General features: G+C 36.8%; 2 pseudogenes; one reads left to right on the forward strand and one right to left on the reverse strand.

The window, feature by feature from the left end:
- Positions 1-297: 297 nt before the first annotated feature.
- On the forward strand, positions 298-1,332 carry LOC149194657 (non-structural maintenance of chromosomes element 4 homolog A pseudogene; annotated as a pseudogene).
- A 6,289-nt stretch (positions 1,333-7,621) lies between these two features.
- Positions 7,622-13,113, reverse strand: LOC149194658 (uncharacterized; annotated as a pseudogene).
- Positions 13,114-27,255: the final 14,142 nt, after the last annotated feature.

A 27,255-nucleotide genomic window follows, 5' to 3' on the forward strand; every position in this document is an offset into this window, starting at 1 on the left:
ACATGAAAATATTTTCTTTCTCTCTTTCCATTTCACGATAGTTCTTCAATCAGAAATCTCAATTTCCAGCCCTTCCTTCCTTCTTTGGTTGAATATTTTCATTTCTATCAACTCCAAAAGCAGGTTATAGAAAGGATGGGTAGAAGGCTTGGTACCCAAGATAGAGGTAATGAAGAAGAAACATTGAGTCAGACACTGGAAGATTCCTCTCGTGGGGTAAAAGGATCACAACAAGACCATAGTAAACCCCCAAAAGAGAGATAAGATTCTACTGCATGCAGTGGTAACAATCAAAGTATGGTGCAACACTGTATATTAAGGTACCATTATCATCCCCTCAAGACTTCGATTGCTGAGGAGAGAGAAAATATTTTAAAAGTGGAATCTGGAAAATTTGAGGCTATAATTAGCAAAGTGGAAAGCTTGTACAATTTTTAGAGACCTCATGATTAAGTTACAGATGCTGATACACTCTTTGATCTCACATCCACACTCCTAGATACTGTTAACATGTCACAAAACAATGATAGTGATACTCCAGTTGATTTTATTAGTAGTGATATTCTAAGAAACTATAGTGACCAGGCATATGGAAGCAGGTCTTTGGAGGGGAATGACTATCAAACCCAAATATCATGTAGAAATATTGGGCTTTTAGCTGCTTTTGTTTTCCAACATGTGGCAGGAATTTGCATTATGCTTGGACCAATGGATAATGAACCCAAGAAAAGGAAAGCTATAGTACAGAGAAAACAGATTAAGCCGACAGAAAGCACTCGACCTGAAGCAGTGAAAGAGTCCTCAGAAGATGAAAAATCACAAACAGACAAGAATATGGCAATCATATTTAACATTTTGTGAAAACAGAAGCAAGCCAGATTAGAGAATTTGGTTCTAAATAGAATATCATTTTCCCAGACAGTAGAAAACATCTTTGTGTTATCATTTCTAGTAAAGGATGGTAGAGTTGAAATAAATGTCAATGAAAATGGAAAACATTTTGTTGTCCCCAAAAATGCTCCCAGAGCTACAAAAATGGCATCTGGAGAAGCTTCTTATAGCCAATTTGTTTTTCAGTTTGATTTTAAAGACTGGAAGTTGATGATGGAAGTTGTTGAAAGTGGTGAGGAGTTTATGCCTCACAAAACCAATCCACTTATGATTCCTTATTCTGAGAAGGCTGCAGAGACTCCTATCAGAGAGATTTCAAGAAACAGGGGCAGAGTGGTACTTGCAACTCTTGAGGTGCAGGAGGATGAATGTGGAAGTGATTATGGAGGTGGAGGTCTTCAGAGACCAACATCGAAGAAGCGAAATAAGCATCTCCTATGACTTTTGCTGCTTTTTTGGGTGCTTTTTGTTGGAAACTATCTCTGTTTCTATGAGTGCACTGTAATTCATACAGGAAGCTAATCTTTAGTTTAAGCAATCTGGTATATAAACAATGCTATCTTGTTCTCATAATTAGTTACAATTAAGTTTACTAGCAGTGCAAACCCCCGGTCATGTAGTACACCCCTTTAGGCATGGTTCCAAGGCCTGGGTAGAAGACTGTCATCACGTAAAAGGAAATTGTTAATGTAAGATGTCAAGTTTGATCTTTTAAACCATGATTAGTCTCCTTGTGAAAATATGTTGTAATTTTATGTTTGAAAAGTATTTTGAGATACCACACAAGGACAAAGTTTCCAATTGTGTAGTTGGTTTAATTTGAGAATACATAGAGATGAGAGTAGGGCAAGGCTAGGCGAAAATAGATGTAAATACAAAGGTTCAAAAAACTATCTAGCAGTCCTTACCATACCCAAACCCTTTTACTGGCACTACAGGAATAGAGAGATCCACCCAGAGGCATGTGGAGAATAAGTAGGGATATGCATGCTCTGGATTGACTAATTGCTTGAGCCTAGCTCAAGCAGGCGCAACTAGTAGAAGGAAAGAGATTAGGAATATATATCTATTAATTATGTGTATATGAAATTCATTATGTCCCCTTTGGATTTTCAAGGTGGGAGGAATGCAATGGAGAAAGGGAGATCATACTTTTCCTCTATATCCCAGCTATTAGGACACTAGGATAAGTCCCAATAATAAGAGTTGGGTTCACTCATAAGTATATGATTGTAATAGGCCATCACGAACTTTATTAAGCTAATTCATCCTTTAGTTGATGCTTCAAGCAGGATACTCGACCTCTTTTCAACCCTTTAGTATTCCTAGAATAGCTACATAACAAACCTATTTAACCCACATTGAATGCCTCTTCTTGCTGCGATCTTAAACTTCAAACTTCGGACCTTCTCCCTACAAGAGCACCCAAGAACAACACTCAAAACAACCTCTCTTTCACATGCTGTACCTATAACAAAAAATTAGACTTCCACGTTGCTTCTAGGGCTTCTTTCTTGTTGTCTTATGGATCCTTCTTGCAGTGGCAAGGGCCTTCCTTTGACTGCGTCTAGGACCTCTTTGAGTGCTACTTTAGACCTTCCTTCACTGCGGATATATGCTTCTTCTTGATGGCTGATAAGGGCCTCCCTCTTGCTACGGATTAAGGCCTCCTTTGCTGTGGATAAGAGCGTTTCTTTTGCTACGTATCTGGCCTCTCTTGACTGAGTCTTTATTCCTCTCTTGACTGCATCTTAGGCCTCACTCTAGACTACATCTTAGGCCTCTCTCTTGTTGTGGATAAGCCTCCTTTTGACTGCGGTTAGGGCTGCCTTTTACTGCAGCTAGGGATTCCTTTTCGACTGTGGCTAGAGCTCCTTGAAGACTATGTCTAGGTCTCCCTTCATGACTGCAGCTAGGGCTCCTTTGTGACCGCAACTAGGCTTGCACTATTCTAGCCTGTTAGCCTCACGCTGCCTGGGGACTTTGCACTGTAGCACTCTCTGCTGCTTGATCTGCATCCATCTCTACCCACATCCGCCAGTCCTACTACTCTCTCTTCAGGGCTCCCATAGCAAGGTATAATCCAAGAGGTTGGGTACCTCAAGTATCTACCCCTCATCGCTTGTAGTCCTCCTAACTACAGCTCAGTGTCTCCCCACCTCTTCTCTAGATGTACATGAGCACTCCCTGTAGTCCCTAGCATGCCCTAGGACACTATGACATGAGCACTAGTGCATTAACTATGTTAAAAGGACACTTTCTTATTAGTTTGACCATGAATATCTCTTCTACAAAGAAATATTTCTTATTTTTGTTTACATTAGTGGTTTGATAAGAACATTTCTACAGTCTCTTCACTGAATTTATTAAAGTTTTTACATTTATGCTTTTTGACAGAAAAGGGCTAACATTTTACCCTAGCTAAGTAAGGATTCTTTAAATAACCTTCTAGCTTGGTTCCTTTTTGTTCCATCTAAGCTTGGAAAAGTGTCATGAATTTACATTGAACAATGTAAGAATCTAGACTTCTCCAGAAACAATCAAGTCAACTCTTTCATTTTGAAAATTACCTACTAGTTCTGGACATATTCTTTGAAATTTCTATGCTGAAGGTGTTGGATTTAGATAAGTGATACGAAATGCACACCTATAGTTCTATTGTTCACCTATTAGACCAGTGAAAATTATAGGAAAAATTGGAAGTGTTGGACATGAATGTTCCAACCATACTCTTATTGGCCTGCAATACATATATTCATATCACATACCTATAATACTATGGTTCACCTATTCTGCTAGTGCATATTGCAGGAAAATTGTTAATGTTGTACTTTGTTGTCTCAAGTTCACACACCAGCACTAAATATGCAACATATTGTGTGCATCCTTAGATATGTTTGACATTGCAAGCTAACTGTTTAAATAAATGCATGTATAAAACTTCTATATTAGCAAAATAACCATCAATATTTTTTTCTAGCATTTTGGGCCGAATTCACAATAGTATGCTAAAAAGTGTCATTTCAATGTCTGGAAATTATGATATATAAATGTGAGATATATACTCTACATCTTTGGGTTATCTCCTTTTCAAATCTGATTTTTTTAGGCTACATGTTAATTGTTTGAACTTTGAACTTAGAATAAATTCCTCAATGGACTTTGTAAATACTCGAATGAATGGACTTCATAAGGTAGTGGTACCATAAATTGTGTTATTTCAAAGATTTGACTTCCATATTTTCACAAAATACAATGTCCTTAATAAATACTTATATATATAGATACTTATGTTTAGGATTATATATGTGTTGGAGCGGTTCCTTTATGTTTTACTATAATCCTGATGTTGACAAGCTTTAGTTGGCTTTTTTCGTCAATTGTTCATAAAATATGCAAAAGATTTCATTTTCAAAATGTGGCAAAAATCACATTTCTCCTAATTTATTTTTTTATTGTTCATGACAAGATAATCATGTTGCAAGAATGAGGTATCCTACAGTCTGTTTCAATTTGTGGATATTTTTTTTCCTCCCATTTTTTTACAAGGATGTAGATTTGATTTGCATGTTGATGGTTTTTGCATGTATCTTATCTAGCCCCAAATGTTGGTAATGGAGCAGATCTTGAGAAGTAGTCGTGGAAATAGAGTATCAGAGGTTAATGTTACAATACCACTTCCACCTGGTATCAAAAAAAGTTTAATGGTAAGTGACATAAAGAAGAGTTATTTAACAACAGGGTTCAAAGGGCAACCTCATTTCTTAGTTCTAAGTCATTTATTTGTGTTTCTTAGCTCTAAGTCATCTGTTTTTGAGATTTACTAGATCAATTATTTCACTAATCCAATATGCATGGATTGCATTTCTCACCCGATGTTAGTTACTTGACATGGTTGATATAACATTCAATTCTAGGCCACTTTTATTTTAATAAAGAGATTTCATTGATTAAAAGGATGTTCATATTTTGATTGGTTTACTTGGAGCTTGATTTAAAAAAAAAACTAAATTACACGTGGATGTTATTTTTTTAGGGTGATCTCTTTGCACCAGTAAGGTCAAATGAGTCCTAGAACATAAGTATACAACAAGAACATCTTTGGCCTTTGTTGTGTATCTGTTATTCTTTATATCATTTATGGATGGTTATTGATTATGTAAAGCAAAGGATGGGAAGTTCCTACCAATTCTATTGACAAAACAAAATAAAATGGAGTGGTAGAATTGTGTTTTAAAGGGTGAGCCAGAAATCAATACTTGAAAGGTAGAACTTGAGAATGGCAAGCTATCTAATCTGGATCTAGAGACACAATAGATCATGGAAAAAAATGATGGTATTGATGAGTCTTCCCAAAAAATAAGCTCTAATTGTTAGACCATTACCCAAATTTCAGTTGGAAATAGTGACTCTAGCTTTATTTGTATGAATAATGACTTTGGCCATTGTCCTATTCTTTTCCTAAAAATGATTTTGATTTTCAAACTCCAACTAGTTTGTTGTTAAATTAAGTAAAGCTTTGATGACAAACTTATAGTTTTCAAATCTCTTTTCTAAATCTATTTTCTTGAGCAAATTTGTCTTTTTACTTTAGGTACTGTAGATTGCTACTATGTGACATATGCTATGATATAATTGCCTGGATAAATAGATAGAAGTGTTGTACAACATAGTCTTTTTTAAATCTAAAGAAACAATAATTCCAAATACAAAGTTTATTAATTAAGAACATCTTTTAAACTTCATTGCTAAGTTATGATTATATTTTGGTAGGGGATTTTGTGTACACTGATATTGTGTTGTCTCTTTGGTTTTTGTCAGGTAACAATGGTTAATAATAGCAGTAGACACACCTCTTATTTTACTATCAATAGGAAACTCCATGGTTTTCAGGCATGGCAACAAAAACGCAGATGTTAGTGGGATATCCAAGTCTGTATTGGATGAATTTAATACTAGTGATGATTTTGATTCCTTGTTAGATAAAGAATGTCATGAGTCAAATTCAAATAAACAGAAGCAGCTCAAGAATTAAGGTGAAGCTATTGCTTTCTATCTAAGTCAATTTCTTTTATTTTTTGGTTGCTATCATGTTTTGAGTGTGGACTTGTGAAATTCCAAATTACATGTTGGTTTATGTAAAGGGGATATATGTATATATATATAATTTTTATCATATGTCGTTCATGGTTTCTGGAGATCCGTGTTACATTTGCATAGAAGTTTAGATATCATTCAGATATCTAAACACCAAACAACAACAACATTGAGATTTTTCTTTCACTCAACCTATAACATATTGCATCTATCTTCATCAGTGTTCTTCTTCCATATGTTATCAACTTATGACATTTCCTTTGCAATATTTGGTGCATTTTCTAATTATAGGTCATTTATAGATTATGAATGTCTTCAGACTTTCACTTTTAATTGAGTATTCAACTGAACATATTGATTCTCTTATACATAATTATTTTTCCCTCCACCCATTTTTCATAACTTCCATAACCATTAGGTAGAGACCTGCAGCTTCGATGCTTCTTTGCTTGTTTAGTAAAATATTGTCGAGACTTTAATTTATTGAAAGTTGTAGAATTTACAATTCATGAAGTTTCAAGATCTAATTTTAAAAGTCTAATTCTTTAAAGGGTGTTAGCTTAATGGAAGAGCACCTGCTTTACAAGCAGGAGGTTGGTGGTTCAATTCCATCATGCCCTGACATGATCCATATGGAATGAGCTTTTGACCATCACCAATGAGCTTTGGTGACATTTTCCAACCATCACCAAAATATGAAATGGCGACGGTCAACGAACGCCACCATATATATGCATCAATAGCGACGAACCTCAAAGGTTTGTAACCATAAATTGTTGTTGTTGATATGAAATGGTGATGGTCGATGTCTGTCATTATAGTCATTATTCGTGACGGACCTTGAATGTCACCACAAAACCTATACTTATGGTAATGTGGCTTTTGGTGAGGGTCAACGAACATCACCATATATATGCACCAATAGTGACAGCCATGAAAGATCCATCACAATAAATCGTTGTTGTTCATATGAAATGTTGACGGTCACTATCTGTCATTATAATCAATATTCGTGACGGACCTTTGATGTCACCATAACACCTATACTTTTGGTGACACCACCTTTGGTGACGTTTAGTTTTTTTGTGACGGAGGCTATGGTCCGTCACCATTGCTCATATGAAATGGTGACAGTCATTATCTGTCATTATAAATAATTATTGGTGATGGAATTTGAATGTCACTACAACACCTATACTTTTGGCGACACCATCTTTGGTGACGTTCAGTTTTTGGTGATGGAGGCTATGGTCTGTCCCCATTGCTCATATGAAATGGTGACGGTCACTATCCATCATTATAAATCATTATTGGTGACGAAATTTGAATGTCACTACAACACCTATAGTTTTGGCGATGCCACTTTTGGTGACGTTCAGTTTTTGGTGAGGAAGGCTCTTTTGACCGTCACCAATGAGCTTATGGTGACATTTTTCGCCCCTCACCATTGTCCTTTTTTCTTGTAGTGAATCAATAATCAAAATGCAGCCATCAGGATGAAATCGCCCTATGTCACAGGTATAGAACCATCACATTCCTCTCTTGTCCACCTTCTCTAATAGAAACTATATAGGAGTGTAAACCATCAATACAATTATTATTATTTTGAAATAAGTTATGTCTCAGTGTTCAATCACCTTGTAGGACTCATTAGTTTCTCTTTGTTCTTGAAAAAGCCCATATTTACATTGGGACCACCAATAACTATCTCTTCTCGTAGCATTGGTGAATTTGAGGTCAAATACCCACCTCCTTCCCAATCAATCAGCTGCAAATGTAAAAAAAGATTATTCAGCACAAAATCAACTTAGAATAATATATGGTTCTAAGATAATTGGAACCATCCTAAGTCAATTTTAAGACAACTATGAGTTTCAGAAGGAAAAAGAAACAAGAAAAATAGACAGAGAAAGTTAGAGCAACCTAAAAAACTTCATAGTGTATTTTAAAGGCATTACATGAGAAATAATTACCAACATGTCCATACCTCAAAGAAGAAACATTAAAAATTATAAGGATATTAGTAATTACAATCCTTGCCAAAAAATATATGAGAATTATCATGGAAATGAATAGATTTATTAAAGTAATCCCAGATGCCACAATGGGGCTTATTAAGTATGGTTTCACATGTGATGATAAGAGTGGCCCTGTAGGGACTACCTGAGAGGAAACTGCAGCAAAACATCCTAGTCCTAATGATTTTGGATAGGAAGGTGAGTCTCTTGAAAAACAAGCAATGTTAAGATGAAAACTTGACCCTAAACGAAATCCAGTAAATGGGTAGGATTTACTAGTAGCATTTGAAAAGGAAATAATAGGACCTAAAGAGAATGATGTTTGCCCTTTATATATATATATATATATATATATATATATATATATATATATATATATATATATATATATATATATATATATATCACCACTGAACAAAGTAAAACTAGGTAATGACCTCTGATTAGACTGAGATGCAGATGTAACTGTAGTGATAACTTGATGATATGTCCTGTCATTAAAATGCAAAGGTATTGTAAATGATGGAAATGCATCTCCAGTAGAAAAACAAGATAATGAATTGAATAGCTCACCCTTCACTCTCAGGTTAGCTACAGGCTGGGAATATGAGCTAAAATTCTGAGGAAAAATTCATCTCCACCATCATCAAAAGTGGGCCCATCATTCAAGTCAAAATCTCTCAGAACACATGAATCTCCAATGGACAATGCACTGGTGTCAGTCTTCAAAGTCAATCCAAAATTTTTAGCACTGGTACCAAGAGGAATTTTGATCAATTCATTCTCCCCACTATCATCAATGTGATTCAATTTTAAATATGACTTCATAGGACTACAAGGCCTGGTAGGAGAAAACAGTTCAGAAATTGAAGATATAAAATATTTTCCGCTCATATCTCTACATCCAAAGCTTGTTGATGGTTCACATATTTGAGAAGATAAATGCACTGTTATTACCCCATATTCAGATGTTTTCTCATAATTCACATAAATATCAATATATAATGATGCTCTATTTCATTTTCCAATTGAATTAAATGCATCAGAATCTGAAAATGTATTTTGGAGACAGGATGTTGTAGAGCAATTATTTCTCTAGGTTCTGCTGGTCGAAAAGCACTTGTTTCTCCAAATCCTTTCTAGCCTAGTTATCCTATGATTTGAATTGGATTTATTGGGGGAATGAAATGTCCCTTTGACCTAGAAACCACTACAATTGGTGTTTCTAAGCCAGTCAATGATACAGTAAGGGGAACAGAACCACTTGTGTAAGGCACAATTGATAAACAAGATGTTGATGTGGATAGCACTGTATCATATTGACCTACTTCCTCCAATTCAATAGATTAATTTAAGTCAAAAGAAAGTCTTTCTGTTGAATCATTGATTCCATCATACTTTGTTGGAGGGACAGTCATTGCCATAATTTGGTCAAAAGAATGCAATTCATCTGACCATGCACTCTGTACTGCTTCTATTTTCAAACAGAATTCTTGATGTTCTACAAATGTTGAAGATACAACTGTAATGCTTTGTGGAACTTCATAACCAATATTAGAATATACCTCTAAAATCTCATTACGTTTGATTTGAACTTTCCTTTCAATGTCACAAATATCAAGAACAATACAAGATCCCATCTCTGTAGTAACATTTTTCTTGTCATAACTAGTAATCACACCGATTCATTGATTTGATACTTCTCCAGATGCCATAGTCTGCTCTGGTTCCATGCACTCTCTTTTTTCGATCAGAGTTTCCTGACTATCATCCTTATATGTGATGCTCTTGGAAATAGGAAGATGCTCATTACCTTTGTGTTCACCCTTCCCTTGGTCTTCATGTTCAAGTCCATAGGTAGAATGATGTTCCTAGGCATCAAGCACATCAGTATTTTTATTTTGTTCATAAGACAAACTTATATCCTTTGCATCTTTATCAGACAACTTATTATAGCCAGACTTCTTGTCATGGCCCTCTTCTTTTTCCAACCTTGTTTGCCACTTGACGTGCAATTTGCACAAAATCATTGTCAAAAAGTCCTGCATGACAATTATTTGGCTCCCTGACATCAGAATCGGAGGCCCCTGTGCATGGAACATATCCTTCACTTGGATTTTCTTGGTTTTCATTTCCAAATTCTATTTCCTTTTCCAAGTAGTGTTCACTACTTCCTTGGTTGTCTCCTTGTACACTAATGTCCCTGACATGTACTTTTTCTTGTTGTAAATTAACTACATCCTATATTTAGTGTCCACCAAGTCCCTCTTGTTTGTCTCTTCTCTCTATTTCAGATTGTTTTTCACAGTCTAAAGCCAATCCATATTTTCCTCTAATGTACAATTCTTCAACATCATAACATAACTCATCCCTTGGTTTTTCCCCACCCCTATTTGAACAGGAGTGCTCTTGTATTCTATCTTCAATAATGCCCTTTATACCATCCTCTACCACAACAACATTTCCAGTTTCCAAAGCCCTCATAGACGAATTCAAATCATCCTCAGTAAATTCCTCATTTTTAAATGTATCCAAGTTGGTTCTAGAAGAATCTTGATGATCCATGGAATAGTGATCATTCTTGTCTTTCTTCATATTCAACACATTTTTACCTACTACATCATCACTCTGAGGTGAATTGAGTTTGTAGCCATAACCTGATAAACCATCATGGCCTAAATTATCTCATGTTCTCATGAAAGTTGTTACAGAATTTCCTACGACATTTGCATTCTCATCTTTTGAGATTTCAATCAGAACTATGCTTGCCAGAAAATTCATCTCACATTCATGAATGCTTACTGTTGTTGCTTGAGAATGGATAGAGAAGCCTTCACTAGGTTCAAAATATTTTCTTCTTTCTATATCAACAGTCCCCTCTGCCATGTCTTCCTTTCGCTCTTCCCTTTCACCAAGGTATGAAGATAAAATTAGAGTTGTATTGCACATTTCCAACATTTTTTCACTATCTTCACCATTAATGCTACACCCCTCAATAGGTATAGCACTTATGGATTTGGTTCTATTTCTCTAGCAAGCCTCTGTATTAACCTCTAGAGAGGAATTACCATAAAAAAGAATATTCCATTATTTTATCTTCCCATAGTGCACATCCTATTTTTCTTTCTTTCCAGGAGAAATCCCATGGTTCCCAAGAATTGTTTTATTTACACTTCTAGTATATGGGATGTGTTAGGAATTCTTACTATCAAGTATCAACCTCTGAATGTTATCCCCCGAGCAATATTTTTTCCCTTGTCAGATAATTTTCTAGAGTGAGTCTTTCTCACCTGATGTATTTCTACTACATAACTATGTTTTCCCAACCATGGATTCTTTGTGGCTCTCCAATAGAAGTGAACTTTGGACACTTTTGATTGAAATATTATGTGGTGAACTAGAAAAGAGGACTTCTTACTAACTAATCATACCATATAACTCTGAGTATGTTCTTTTTGAACTAGACTAGAAACTTTTGCATGCTTGCTCAAACAAGTTTGACTGTTATTCTGTAATTGACTAGAGTTGTTACTTTTCTCTTCCTTACTTGCACACACTGTAAGATAAGTGGTGCCACTAAAACCTGGCATCTTACAATGGGACTCCTTAGAACTATTTTTTTGGGAGAGTGATACTAACACCTTGGTAGACCCAAGAGAAACTGAAGTTGATTTTCCTATATCCTCTTGGCATATCCTATTTGAAATTGCTTTTGAAGCATGAATCAATGGAGCCAAGCCTTTTGAAGTAATTTCAGTAGCATGTCCTGGAAAATATTTTGACTCACTATTCTTCATGCCCTCATTAACACATTTCTTCCATGCATCAATCAAATACTTTTCTTTCTTTTGAATCTCTGAGTTCCTATGGGTGTGCAACTGATCCACTGACTTTCCAACATTACATGTCTTGAGAGCTTCAAGATCCACAGGAAATTTACCAAGGGCCTCTAATAACACAAAAAAAAATCTTCGTAGGCTTTCTGAGCTTCCTTGAGACTACCACTATCCCCATATTTTCCTCTCTGCAGTTCTTCAAGCCATCCATCTAAAATAGACAGACCTCCCAACAAAACAAAAACAAGAAACCAAATTTTTAATAGGTAAGGAAAACAAGGCAAAGAGAGAAATGGAATAAAATAATAAATACCTCCTCTGGAGACATGAAAGGAAGCCCCACATCAGAGACATATTTTACTGTAATGACATCAAACCAATCTCTACCCTTGCATTGTAGCAATCCTCTTACCACTACTGACTGAGTAATCAAATTTTCAACATATGGCTTATCCATTTCAATAACTGGCACACTTGTTAAATGATATTTCGAGAGAAGCAGCAACACAGTCAACATAGAATCATTTGGTTGCACAGGGAGGAATGGCATCCATCTGAAGGATTTAATGATTTTTCCTACCTACAGAAACAAGCCAAAAATGTTCTTAGCGAATGCATCAACATTGCAAAGTTTTTCACTTAATAAACCAGGTGAGAAGAACTCCTGCAACCAGAAAGTCATAACCTTGCAAATCCAAAGTTGGCATGGTATTAAAAATAACTAAAAAATTAAAAAATTGGGAATTTTACAGGTGGTTGTACACATACTCCTCCCGGTTAGACTAAGCTTCTTATGTGGAGTACCTTGCAGAGAAGCCTCACATAATTACAGGCTTAATCTGCTACTCTTACAAATTGCACACTACAAAGGTGAAAACTCACAAATCCATATGCAAAATTAAAATAACTAAAATTCAAATGTTGGGAATGTAATAGGTTTTTTAATATTCCTACTGGTTATAGTAAATTTATAGTAAATCCATATGCATTTTGAGTATTTGTACATGTTAGCACAGACAATCAAGAGCCACGATGACTGGGGCTATTGATTCCACCAGAATTGTGGAGGATTTGCACCTTTCTCTAACCCCAATAGCCTGCTTGCAAGGATGGGCCAGCCCACAAGGGGCAGACATGTCTCTAGGATATTTGAACCTTGGTGGGGGAATAACAATATCCCACTTCACCACCCATATCTCTAGGGGATTTGAAACTTGAACTTTGGTGGAGGAATAACAACACCCTACTTCACCAACTGACCAGGCCGTCATTTACAAAACACATACCTTTGACATTGATAAATGACGTTGAGAAGTTTGAATAAAAAACAAGCTTTTTTTGTACATTGCTTCCTCTTTAATGATTGCTTATGTGATAAAATACTTTTCAAATACATGTCTAGTTACATACAGTGAACCAGCTACCAATAATTGCCATATTTTATATTTACAATTAAAAAACTTAAATCGTGTTTTGGTGATAATTTATATTATTCTCATTTGTTATGATATTCACTTTTTATTTTGATCAAAGAGTTGGTCTTTATAATATATACAAATATTTAGGCATAATTTTCAAAATCTAGCCCATCTTTATGGGAGACATGTTGCCATATTTCTCTCCTCCTATTGTATTTGTCAACTTTTTAATGTTGGAATCTATTAAGCTTTGGTGACTCCGGGACCCCCAAAATCTTTGTAGGCTTTTTGAGCTTCCTTGAGACTACCACTATCCCCAGATTTTCCTTTTGCAGTTCTTCAAGCCATCCATCTAAAATAGACAGACCTCCCAACAAAACAAATTAACTTGAGACAATCCATGTTATCAATGGTAGTAACCACTCCTACAAGCACAGTAAGATGCAAGACAAAATGGTTTTCCTTCTTTATGTTAACCTCACTATCCTACCGCATAAGATGTACAAGCTGCTCAACACTTGCTAAACTAAAAAGACTTCCTTCCTTGTTCATTATATTCATAATTTCTTTTGGCCTTGAACAACATTCCCACTTAAGATGCCCATATTCGTTATCATCTCCCTTCAAGAAACAACTACATTTAACCATTTCATTATTTTGATTGTGAGAATAATTTCGGCAAAATCACATGGAGAATCATTTGTCACCGCGTTTCGAACCAACTAGTGTGGTTCATCATCAGGACAAGTTGAGGAACAAATCTGAGCGATCAGTTAAATAGGGAATGCAGGTCCAACAACAGTTATATTTGACCGGGCAACGGTTAAAAATACTCCTAACGACTAGATTAGACCAGGGCCGAGGTGGGAAGGGTGAAGGTTTGTTAAATAAATTATTCAAATAATATTATAATTTCTAATCTTATGGTAAATCATATTTAAAGAGACCATAGTTTAATTTTATATTATTATTCCAATTATTAACTTCTCAAATAAATATTATTAATCTAATAATAGACTAGGGCAATCTCTTTTTTTTTTCTTTTTTTCTTTTTCTTTTTTAATTTAATATTATCAATAGTAATATTATTATATTAACTTCAAATTTATCTTAAATTAATATTATTAATAGTATTATTATTATATTAACTAATAGTATAATATTAATAATACTATTAATATTATTATTATTATTATTATTATTATTATTAAATTAAAAAAAAAAGAGAGAGATTGCCCTAGTCTATTATTAGATTAATAATATTTCTTTGAGAAGTTAATAATTGGAATAATAATATAAAATTAAACTATGGTCTCTTTAAATATGATTTACCATAAGATTAGAAATTATAATATTATTTGAATAATTTATTTAACAAACCTTCACCCTTCCCACCTAAGCCTTGGTCTAATCTATTCGTTAGGAGTCTTTTTAACTATTGCCCAGTCAAATATAGCCGTTGTTGGACCTGAATTCCCTATTTAACTAATTGCTCAGATTTGTTCCTCAACTTGTCCTGACGATGAACCACACTAGTTGGTTTGAAACGTGTCAACAAATGATTCTCTATGTGATTTTGCCAAAATTATTCTCACAATCAAAGTATGGATCACAGAATTCTAACTCTTTAACATTTCATTATTGTTTTGATCCAAGTGGTCCCTTTTCTTGCTCTTAACCTGAGATGTAAATAAGCCATCCTGAATACTGTCTGAACCAAATGTAAGTTGTGATGGATTGTTCATAGTTCTAGGGGACAACCCCCCTGAGTGCATGGTTGCCTGCATTTCATTTTTGGTCTTGTTCAATAACTGATCTACTTCCTCTTGATGCTCCTATCAACATACAAGCTATTTTCCTTTAAATTGTGTACATAAGCTAAAACTTCATATGACTAACTCAACATAGTAATGAAGGGTTATTGTTTAATCCCATTAAATTGTCATGTTCAAATAACCTGATCAAAGCATTTTCAATAATGCACATAATGTTATAGACATTTTTGGGCATTGCAACCCCAAAACATAAAATGTCCATAAACCAAGGGCTCTTAAGTCCCTAAAAGTGTTGTTCCAACCTCTAAAAGAACAAGGTCAACTGGTTACATCTTCTCCCAGAAGTTCTCCATGAAAAATTGCTCAGAACTGGTCAAAACAGGTCCATCTCACCTGCTCCATTGTCATAGTGCACTGCATCCCACCTAAATACACTCAGGAGGTGCGATGCATCTTGAAAATCCCTTCTATGGGGTGCGATGGGTGAGAGTGGACAAATGGGAGGGTCAATCTACAAGGTGGAGAATCATGGAATCTTCCAGAAACTTCTCCTATGACACTTGCCTCTCTGCATTCGCCCGGGGATGAGTAAGAGATCATCAATCTCCAAGTGGATTCAAGAACTATCAGAGAGAGGAAACTAATCAAATCTCAAAAGCTGACTCACCCCCCTTGCAAACATCTATATATGGATCCCTCATCCCAGAGATCCAAAGGCTGGAATTTTGTATCTTGTAAGGAAGTGTTACTGCTTTCCTGGTGCAATACCATAGTGTTGGGTGATCTAAGCTTTTCATGAGGTGAAGAAAGGATCTCTTGCTGGGAGGATGACATTGGGTCAGAACAATTGGTTGTAATCCTCTTTGCTCTTTCTTGATTATCAATAAAGCTATTCAAGTTTTCCTCCACATTTTTGTATGATTGTTGATATATGCATTTGTGTGGTCAATATATATCTGGTCCTATATTGTTTATGATAATAGATCTATGTTCTTGGATAGTGTTATGCTGCTTTGATTCTACAGGTGCCCTTTGAAGCTGGGTAGACGAAGAAGCAAGTGGCAAAGATGTACCAGAAGAGAGAGGAATCAGTCAAGGAACCAAGCGCAAGACAGAGGTTGGTCTCCTTCATTCCCCTCTTATCTATTTCTCATAAAGGAAAACGAAAGTAGTTTTAGTTTGTTTGTTTCTAAGGTAGCTACCAGCCTTAGTGGGACTAGCAACTCTGCATAGACACTAGTTTTCCCGATAACAAAATGGCGACTCCGTTGGGGAGCGAATAGATTGTTTTTTTATCTACATTTGTTTACTTTATAAACTTACAGACGGAGCCTGAAGTCAAGCCAGCTAGCCTTCGAACTGCATTTGCTATGCAAGTGCAAAGTAGATCAACGCTGCTTCAATCTATCTCCGGGTTTTGTTTATGAATTGAACAATTGATTTACAAGCTCTCTAATTGCCCTTGTGGTGGCTCTAGTAACCTCTTTAGATCTACCCCTGTGATTGATTTAGTGATTACCACTTGCTCGGTCTAAATCCCTGAACTGAACTGCAAACTATGACCCAGAACCCAGTTAAAGTCTCGTCCCTGGTCTAGCGCACTGTCTGTTCTGTGAACTTCAGATGCATCGCACTTCTCGAGTGTAGTAGGTGCGCTGCATCTCTGTTTCACTGTGTTACAAGTGCGCTGATCAGACAAGGCCTTGCTCCTAAATTTTGGTTTCTGTGTTCACTCTTTTCAGCTCTATTCAAGAGTTTTGCTGCCTATAGTCAGTACACCTCTGTTGAAACCCCCTTCTTTGCCATTATTCTGCCTCCATTGTGCAAAGAACTGTAAATGATTTTATGTATTTTGAGTCCTTTTTAGTTCTCTTTTACAAAGAAGTAGCGTAATTGTACTGTGGTTTCTTGATTTGAAAGTGTCGCAAGTGTCGTTTTCAGTCATAGAAGAGAATCTGATTGTTCTTGATAGTCGATTACACTGTTACTCTTGTATTTGATTTGAATTAGTAGTTTTTCAAGTGTCAAAAGCAAGTTTTCAATTCCAAATCACAAAGTGTCGTCATTGTCTTCATTTTGTTTTGAAAAGAAACTTGTTAGTAATGTCTCTTTGAAAAATAATTCAGATTTGTGCTTAGCTTTCTTTTTATCATTCACAAATTAAGAAGGCTGAAAACAAATACATGCATGTGCATTTGCATTTAGACTATTTATTGGTTTGATTTAGGATAGTGCATATAGTGTGTGCTCTCTGCTCTATGTTGAAAGAACGTCATCTCTCTTTCCTTAGTAGCTAGGATTTTCATTGCAAAAAGAAGATTAAACGATTGTTTATCATCTTAGACTGCATTTTAGGAATTGTACATCTACATCACGCGGTGAACCTGAAAGGAAAATTTCTTAAACAAGATCAACTATAAAATAAATTTAATGAATCTAAAAACGCTTTGGAACCTAACGCACAACATCTAGAAGTCTAGGCTAGAGACGTATTCCGGCGTCGTAAAGCCTGGTAACTGTTGTTTTCATTGCTGGTTGGGTGATTCCTCCACTTTGAGACGATAAGTGCCAGTACGGACTTGTGCTCCCACGTACCGTTGAGTATATATTGGGAGACCACAATAGGCTTTATCCTTTATCCATAGGAAGCCGTGTCTGCTGCCCTATCGATCGCAATGCACTAAACACATCATTTGGGAAGATTGACTGTCGTACCGTAAAATGTATTCTGCAGTTTTGTGATTGGTTTGGTAATCCCTCTGTCTAGATTTCCAGAGCAATCTCTTTCATTCTTTTTCAGACTCCTTAAAGGAAAAGGTCCATCTGAGCACTTGTCACTTCAGGCTCATTAAAAATCGAAGGCGACTAGAGTCATCTTTTGTTTTTTCTCGACTCTTAAAAATTGAAAAAACAAGTTGTGTCAAAGCGTCTAAAATTTATTTTAATCAGAATAAATATCACCTTTCCTATGTTGGTCTTAGGTTGAGAAAATTGGAGTCCACCAACCAAGGAGTTCCCCTTGGGGGAAATCCTAGTCCTTTCTCCTCTTGGGGAGATGTTGGCGCACCCCATATGGCCACATTGTCGCTTCCAGGATTGACAATCGGCTTGCCCGTATGGCTCTTCTCAACCTCTGTCATTCAGAACACCGTGATTCCTAAACAATCTAGTCAGCAACTAAACGACATCAGAGTTACCCCCCAACCTTCTACTTCATCCAATTCTTCCTCTCCTCCTTCCTCTTCGCTTGATGAAGCTGGTAAAGCCAAAACTCAAGTAACCGAGAAGAAGAAAGAAAAGAAGAAGAAAGAGAAAAAGAAGAAGGAGCCAAAGGCGAAAAGGGGCAACCAAGCATCGTCTAGCGAAAATCCACACACTGCACCGTCCAGGCCTAAATCGCCATGTGTCATTTACAAAGGGGACCACTATCATCGAGATTGTCCTTGCATCCCTCGGATCTTAAGGGACTGGTCTCCTCGTTTGCACAATCCGGTGTCATCAACCTTTGATGATCATGTTGAAAGTACACCATCAACTAGTGAAAGTGAAGCCCCAGGACAAAAAGGAAAGTGTAAATTTCCTTGTAAACTGTGTGAAGGCAATCACGCCATCCACCGTTGTCCCTTCTTAGACGAGGCTAAAAGAGTTTTGGACAACCGCCCAGTTTCACCATTACGGCTTCCTCCTGGATATAAGAAGCTCTTGCCAAGTTTGTCACTAGTTGAAAATCCGGCTGACACGCCATTGTGGTCAACCGAAGCATCTATCATTGAAGATAAACCATCTGAATCCACACCAGACGAAAGTCAAAAGGTCGAGGCAGCAGTTGACTCGGTCTTACCTTCAAATGATACAGTGACCGAAGAGAACAAGAACGACACCATTCAAATTCTCTTCACAAGCACAGACTCCGATGAACATGGGGGCAATCTACCCGTTCCTTTACCGTAGGAAGGAAGTTCATCAGAGTCATACCCAGCCATCTATTCGGTCCCACCTCCAAGCAACCTGGTTGTTTCCTTCGATTGGAATCTACTAGGCAGACCCCGTTTACCGGCTAGCGTACCATTTCGAATCATTGCTCAAATATATAGAATGGTCATGGCCAGTACCATCATAGATGAAGGGGCTTCTGTGAGTATCCTTTCCTCAACTGCTTGGAAAGCGCTTGGTTCGCCATCGCTTTTGCCTGAGATGAGAAATCTAACAGGCTTTGACAAAGGAACCAGTCGACCGTTAGGGATCCTTCCCAATGTGCCGATAACGTTGAGAGGGAAAACCATTCACATGAACGTAATGGTAGTCCAAGGAACCCTGGATTATAATCTACTCCTTGGACGAGACTTTATTTATTGCATGGGAGCCATTGTCTCCTCGCTCTTTAGAGTAATGTGTTTTCCGCACGAAGGAAGAGTGGTCAAGCTCGTAGACCAGCTTTCATTACCCAGTTCACACATAGCAAATAGTCATATACCATCCCTGAATGGTCTTTTCACACAAGGAATGTCTCATCAATCCCCAATCTGTCCTCCTGATGAGCGCGAGTGATTCAGAGGATATGACTGAAACCCAGGGGGCATGCACCCTGGCCTGTTTTGATAGGAAAACCTTGGGTATAGGGTAGGTTTCCGCAGAGGATATATGACTGGCTGACACACCCATCCATTTTGGAAAATGGGATTAGACTGGAATAAGATTCCTCTGTCAAATTTATGTGAGTGGAGGCGACTGCACCACTCACCTTTGTCTATTTCGGTAGACATCGCCGAGGAAGTGTTTTATACTCAGTACGGATAGGACAATCTTTGATAACCTGGAAGTTTTTCGCTATACCTGGGGGCATGCAAACCTTTTGGCGTGCAAGCGAAGAGCGACCATTTATTTTTTAAATTTATAGGTCCTCTAACCCTTTAAACTCATAGGATTGGTCGTTTCCTAACTTGCATAAAGAAAGGATGCGAGGCAAAGCTTTGAAAAATGTCATTTTTATATGAGACATCCTTATTGTATGACTAGATTATCGAGCAGTTTTAATGCAGAATTCAAGCTCGTTAAAAAATAAACATAAGCAATGAGCAAATGTTCCCCCAAAGTTTAAGCTCATTAAAAAATGAACCATTTTCCAGTAAATAACCATCGTGAATGTATTACCATCTGCCTTTGAAGCCTTGGTCGTGTTCTCATCATCACCTTTACTTTGTTTTGGCCGATCATTCACCTCCATTTGATTGTTTACCCCTTTTGAGGAATAGTTGCGAAGACTGATCCTGCTAGCCATCCTTATGACACTGCCGTGATTGGAAAATTCCAATCCTTACCTGGAATTAGCTACTACCAGAATTTATCACTCGTTCCTCAAAAAACGAGTCTCCTTTAATCTCTTTTCAACTGACTCGTAAAATATGAAAATATTGACGAGCGATTGGCCTCTCCAGCTCATTAAAGGGACCGGAAGTGCTATCCCTCCTGTAGATTTTAATCTTTTTGGACTTGAGGGATTATTACACAAAAAGATCGAGCGCTTGTTTTGTTCGGCTCGTTAAAAGTACCGAAAATTCATCCTTTTTGTATTCTTTTATTCTTCTTCGGACTCAGGGGATTATATGACGAAAAAGGATCATTGGAGTTTTCTTTACGTCCCTTTTTCAGACTCTCTAAAATTGAAAAGGACTGAGTTTTCCTTGTCGTTAAACTCGTTAAAACCGAATAGCGACAAACTTGTCCATAATAGACAAGAACGAGTTTCACTATCGCTAGGCTCATTAAAACATAGCGATGGGTTTGCCTAAAGGGCAAATTATAGAACAAGCATATGTTATCCTCCTCAAGCTTGACAAAAATAAAGAGGTACTGGTTAGCAATGACTGGGGAAAAATTGGGAAGAAAAATTGGAAAAACTTTATTGATAGCAAGTCACTCTTGAACATGACATTTTCACTCCGCATCCAAGTCGGGTTGGGTTGTTCCATTCACTGGTCACATCACCATGGTTCTGTCACACCATCCATATTTTTGGTTAATGCTACCAATCCATCATGTCAATGTCACCGATATGTTCAAGAGAAGTTGCTCAGAGAATTCACCTGTGTCTCACCCACTGCAATACATTCATGCTCCATTCTTTCATGACCACCACCCTGAACCTTATATCACCAGATCGTTTTCACCTCCATTAAAATCATTTACTCTGTTCCGTGTCATTGATGTTGGATTCACTAAGGCCCTCCTATGACAGTCGCTTCTTGTCGACATCAGCTCATTATCCAAGAAGTCGATCTAGGAACAACCCTTTCAGTACTTTGAAGCTTGCATGCCTCAATGACAAGTTTCTCACTTCCGGCAACAGGTTTACATCAATGGCCTTCGACCGAAAGATTTTGCGTGGTGTTTGACGCCAAGTTCCTTATTCACACCACGTGAATTGTACTGTAGTACCTTTAGGGTCATCATCATTATCAGTGATTCCTCTCGCGCCTGTTAACAACTTTCATCACTGGCTAGTAATCAGGCAATGTCTTTCCGTGTTTGACTCCAGAACATCTCTCACATGGATCGACTTGTACTTTGAGTTAATATTGAACGAGATTGAAGACCCCAGATCTAGTTTCATCCATCCGGGCTGCAATATATATTCAGGAAAATAAAGACATCAAATGTACATCATTACTGCACAAATCATCATCCAACCTAAGGGATGATGGCTCTACCAGAATCATCAGTAAACACTCAGACGATTGTCTATCTTATGTACATGAAAATGAATTTATAAAGCTAAGCATGGGAATGCCTGCCTCAGCTAGATCATGAAAATATTATGAAGATAATGTATTGTATTGTATCTTATTACAGGTTGCCTTCCAGCTTGAAAGAACTTCAGATCCTCATGATAAAGCATTTCACCCGACATCAACAAATTAACGACCCCATGCTTTAGGGGGCAAATGTTATAGACATTTTTGGGCACTGCAACCCCATAACATAAAATGTCCATAAACCAAGGGCTCTTAAGTCCCTAAAAGTGTTGTTCCAACCTCTAAAAGAACAAGGTCAACTGATTACATCTTCTCCCAGAATTTCTCCATGAACAACTGCTCAGCACTGGTCAAAATAGGTCCATCTCACCTGCTCCATGGTCAAAGTGTGCTGCATCCCACCTAAATACACTCGGGAGGTGCGATGCATCTTGAAAATCCCTTCTATAGGGTGCGATGGGCAAGAGTGGACAAATGGCAGGGTCAATCTGCAAGGTGGAGAATCATGGAATCTTCCAGAAACTTCTCCTGTGACACTTGCCTCTCTGCATTCGCCCGGGGATGAGTAAGAGATCATCAATCTCCAAGTGGATTCAAGAACTATTAGAGAGAGGACACTAATCAAATCTCAAAAGCTGACTCACCCCCCTTGCAAACATCTATATATGGATCCCTCATCCCAAAGATCCAGAGGCTGGAATTTTGTATCTTGTAAGGAAGTGCTGCTGGTTTCCTCATGCAATACCATAGTGTTGGGTGATCTAAGCTTTTCATGAGGTGAAGAAGGGCTCTCTTGCTGGGAGGATGACGCTGGGTCAGAACAATTGGTTGTAATCCTCTTTGCTCTTTCTTGATTATAAATAAAGCTATTCAAGTTTTCCTCCACATTTTTGTATGATTGTTGATATATGCATTTGTGTGGTCAATATATATCTGGTCCTATATTTTTAATGATAATAGATCTATGTTCTTGGATAGTTTTATGCTGCTTTGATTCTACAGGTGCCCTTTGAAGCTGGGTAGACGAAGAAGCGAGTGAAAAAGATCTACCAGAAGAGAGAGGAATCAAGCAAGGAACCAAGTGCAAGACAGAGGTTTATCTCCTTCATTCCCCTCTTATCTATTTTTCATAAAGGAAAACGAAAGTAGTTTTAGTTTGTTTGTTTCTAAGGTAGCTACCAGCCTTAGTGGGACTAGCAGCTCTGCATAGACACTAGTTTTCCTGATAACACATAATATTGCATCCTATTTCATCTAGTTTTGCTAGAAAGACATAAAAATTGGTCCAGACACCTTTAAGGCAAGAGACACACTATCCTCTTTAAGGGTGAGGGGGCTTCTTTATTTTCACAACTTGCAGATTTAACTTTGAGTATAAATGAACTGTCATGGTTTACTCTAATTAGGCTTATGTAGTTTACTTGCAATGAAAACAAACACTTAGCTGGAGTTTTAGGAACCTCAAACTAAGATTTATGTTTCCCTAGCCAATTGAATTATCCAAGTGAACAAGGCTTCCTATGCAATAGAAAAATTCACAACACTCCCATCCCACCAGGGGCTATACTGCACTTATTTCCAAGAGGAGATTCCATTTTCTATAGCTTAGTTGATAGAAGCAGCATTTTAATCAACTGCTGACCATTTTGAGAAGCACAACCTTGATTTAAGTAGGTGATGAGACCCTCCTATAATGTTGCTAAATATATAATATGGTTGTAAGAAAACCACAAATCAGCAAATCTTGTATTTCAGCTTGCAATCTTCATTGATAAACCAAAACTGAAAATAGGAGTGAAATTATTATTCTGAAACAGTGGTAACTTCTAGGTCACCATGTTCATGTTTGGGTTAAAATTCAAGGGAAATTAAATTTAAAAATAGTTTACTAGTGAAAAAATTCACCATTATGTCAAGCAAAGATAAGTCAAAATTAGGTATAGCTTCAAATATCAACAAAACTAGGTATAAATAACTTTTTCCCTTCAAAAATTGACCCAAAAATATGCTAATTTAAATGTTGACCCAAGAAACATCATTACATTTTTCATTATAAAAAATTAAAACTAATCTCATTTTTTTAACAAGTCTTACCTAAAAAAAAAATTCCACCAAGCCAATTAATTATGCCATTAAATTAGTCACTACTTGAGATTGAACATAATCCAATTTTTTTCCAAACAATATTGTGAAATGTGGTGCCTAAGGACCACATTAATGGCCTTCATTTTTGAAGAGCTGATATAGACCAAAGAAAAATGGGACAATTAATAAGCATCATATGTTAGAAGAGTTAAATTTAGTTTTCCCTTGTCTGAACATGCTATGACTTGGTCCTTTTTAGGTTACTCAAGATGGAAAGGAAATCAGTATTTTTGGCCCGAAATCCAAAAAGTTTATTTTACATTAATGGAGTTGCTAGTATTTGATGTTAATATTACACAATCTGGTTGTGCTAGAAGTATTGTAGGGTGTTGAATCCATTTTTCATTAAAAATAACAATTTGAGAAAATCCATAATTTAAATTTTGATAAAGATTGCAGGGCTGAAATCTAATGACAGGAAACCAAAATAAGGTCAGACACATATAATATTTTTCCTTATTCATTTCATTCATATCTTAATTTTATTCAATTTATATATTGAAGTTAAATTCGACTGATAACTATAATAGAGTATTCAATAGAAGTGGAGAATTGAATACCAGTTTTCTCTGGCACTTGCATGAAATCCAAATAAACTTCATGTTTGTTTTTGGAGGTGTAAGTAAGGAGAATCCTGCGAGGTCATTGGAGAAGAAGAGGAATGAAATGCCTAAGCATTGCAAGATCTTTGTCAAGTTTCAATTGGATGGACAGTTTCTTTCTCTGTGCTAGGCAATAATCGAAGGATGGTATTCTTCTGGAAGTTCTTGGTATGAGGTATGACATTAACTTGGCTCAAATGGATAGCAATGATATATTAGAATGTATTTTGTTGGCATTTTTTGTTTTTGGCACTATTCTAATCTTACACCTCATGATTAGAGATTTATATAAATCTGTGAAAAATCGAGTTGTATAACTGGAAAATCCAAGTTGTTATCTGGTCATAAACATCATTAAGATTGTAGGTTCAGGTTTGGCAATGGTGAGGGTTTTGATAGGAGATATAATGTGGCCTTTGGTGGAGTTAAGCTTGGTACTGGGGGCGGTTTCCAAATAACTTATTAAGGCCTATACAAGGACAACATAAAGGGTCTCACTGTGTTTTATTATTCATAGATCACTGAGACATGCAACATACCAAAACATTAAAACATTTTTTGGAAGAAAACCCCAAGAGTGAGAATATTGAAGAGTAGAGGTTTGGTTACTTCAAATATAAAATTGTAGATAAGTGGTTTATATGCAGTCTTTGGTAGTGTAACATTTGGTGTTGTTGGTTACAAGATTTATGTTCTTAAATAAAAAGTTCTCTCTGGTTATATTTTATCTAAGGCTTCTCACTGGAGTAATCACTATAATTTGGACCCTAAAAACTATTTTGGACCTATGGCCACAATTGTTGAAGCTCGAAACATAATTGTTGTAGGTTACTAGGTTCCATGGCTTCTATCAGCATTTAAGTGGGTGGGTGGTGGTATATAAATTTGAACTCATGAAGCAGAGGTCTTTTAAGTCTGGTCAGTGACTTTGGCATCATCATTAGATATTTACTTGTTGTTGACATGACATACAAATATGCACAAATCAGGAGAATAAGACAATATTAAAGTCTGTATTGGCTTTCCTACTTTCCCTTGCACCTCGAGCAAATAAAACACAAAAGAATATCTGTGTTGGATCTGACTCCCATTTTTTCCTATACTTTCCTGAATCCTACCATCTTATTAGCAGGGGTGGCATGCAATTGTCAGTTTGCGGGTTGGTTTCTTTTTGGAATATTTATATTGGGTGATATCTTTCCAAATGGACTACATTTTAGGATTGATGTTGGTGGGGAATAACACATAATCAACCATTCATAATAAGATGGTTACATCCCAAGTCCCTGATTGGAGTATGTTGGGATTTTTGAGGGGCTTGTGAGATGTTAGTCTTAAACCATCTGGAGTGTCAATTGTACCAATTGGCTAGTGAATATTATTCTCCCAAATTTTTTCCTCCCACTTGGTTGACATTGATGGTCCTAAGGGGTCTATTTTGTCTACTTGTTGGTCTACTTTGCCTCTGTTGGTACGCAATTGCTATATTTCAGTGCAGTTAACTGAATATTTCCATGTAAAACGCAAATCAAATAAAATTTTTCCTTCAAAAATGACAAACACAGTTGCTGAACAGGGTTGGCCTGTATTTATCGATATGGAGAGTTAGTCACCTTTTGATGATCTAGATTTGGACATTCATAGACTGATCAAGGTTACGGTGGCAGCAAAGAATGAATCAACTTTCAAAAGTAGAAATAAGAAGTCAAAGACAGTGAACACTAGGGATCGGGGGATTACTTTCAAGACCTAGACATAACAAGTGATAGTAGGCCACGAAACGTTAACCCTACAACTGGAATCGCACCAGAATTCGAAATCCCTTCCTTCAAAATGGTACAATTTTGGTCAAATTTTTCATAGCAGAATCAACATATGAAAAAGAGAAAAATTAGGGACAAAGGCAAGAAACCTATCAAAGTTGTGGAAGAGGTGCAAAAATTGATATTAGGGGTTGATTTATACTAGGAAAACATGGTCAGACTAAGGAAAAGGATGTTGGTGGGATGATGGGAGTTTATCAAAATGAACGGGGTTCAGATAAAAGAATGGATTCAAAAGAGTTGGTCTTCACTTCTTGGATACAGACCAAAGGTCAGTGTGATGGTAAATGGTTGGTTTGGGTTTCATTTCCTAAAGGAGGAAGATGCAATTAAAATTGTGGCATTGCCTTGGGTTACAGAGTGAGGCTTCCTGGTACTATAGAATTGGAAAGTAGGTTTTGATCCTATGATGTAGGTCCCCAAGAGAAAAATTATTTGGGTGAAATTTCTTGGACTCCCTATAGAACTATGGACAAAGGGAGTGATCCGAGAAATTGCTAGTAAAATTGGAAAATTATATTATGTGGACGAAGGATGTATGGGTCTGCTCGACAATAAAGGCTACATGGTTTCTTGTGGAGGTGGACCTATCGAGTGGGTTACCTGCTATAATCGACATTTATTGGGATACATTCTCTATCCGTCAGCAAGTTTATTACTAGGGAATCCCCTTTAGGTTCCTGGAATGTCATAAAATCTAGCATTTGTTGGTTGATTGTCACAACCACTATGGGCAGAGAAGATGGATGAAAAATAGGCTTAATCTGGAACAAAGGCTTCCTGCTAGACAAAATACTAAAAGTTCACAAGGCAGATCCCCTCAAACTATGGTGGAGTTGACAATGGAATGTGACCCATCTGATGAGAATCATTTTTCTCCAGGTACAGGGGTGACCCC

The sequence above is a fragment of the Pinus tabuliformis genome, chromosome 2_2 (assembly GCF_031772625.1).
Source record: "Pinus tabuliformis cultivar Carrire ecotype Pingquan chromosome 2_2, CPIR1, whole genome shotgun sequence".
Classification (NCBI taxonomy): Eukaryota; Viridiplantae; Streptophyta; class Pinopsida; order Pinales; family Pinaceae; genus Pinus; species Pinus tabuliformis.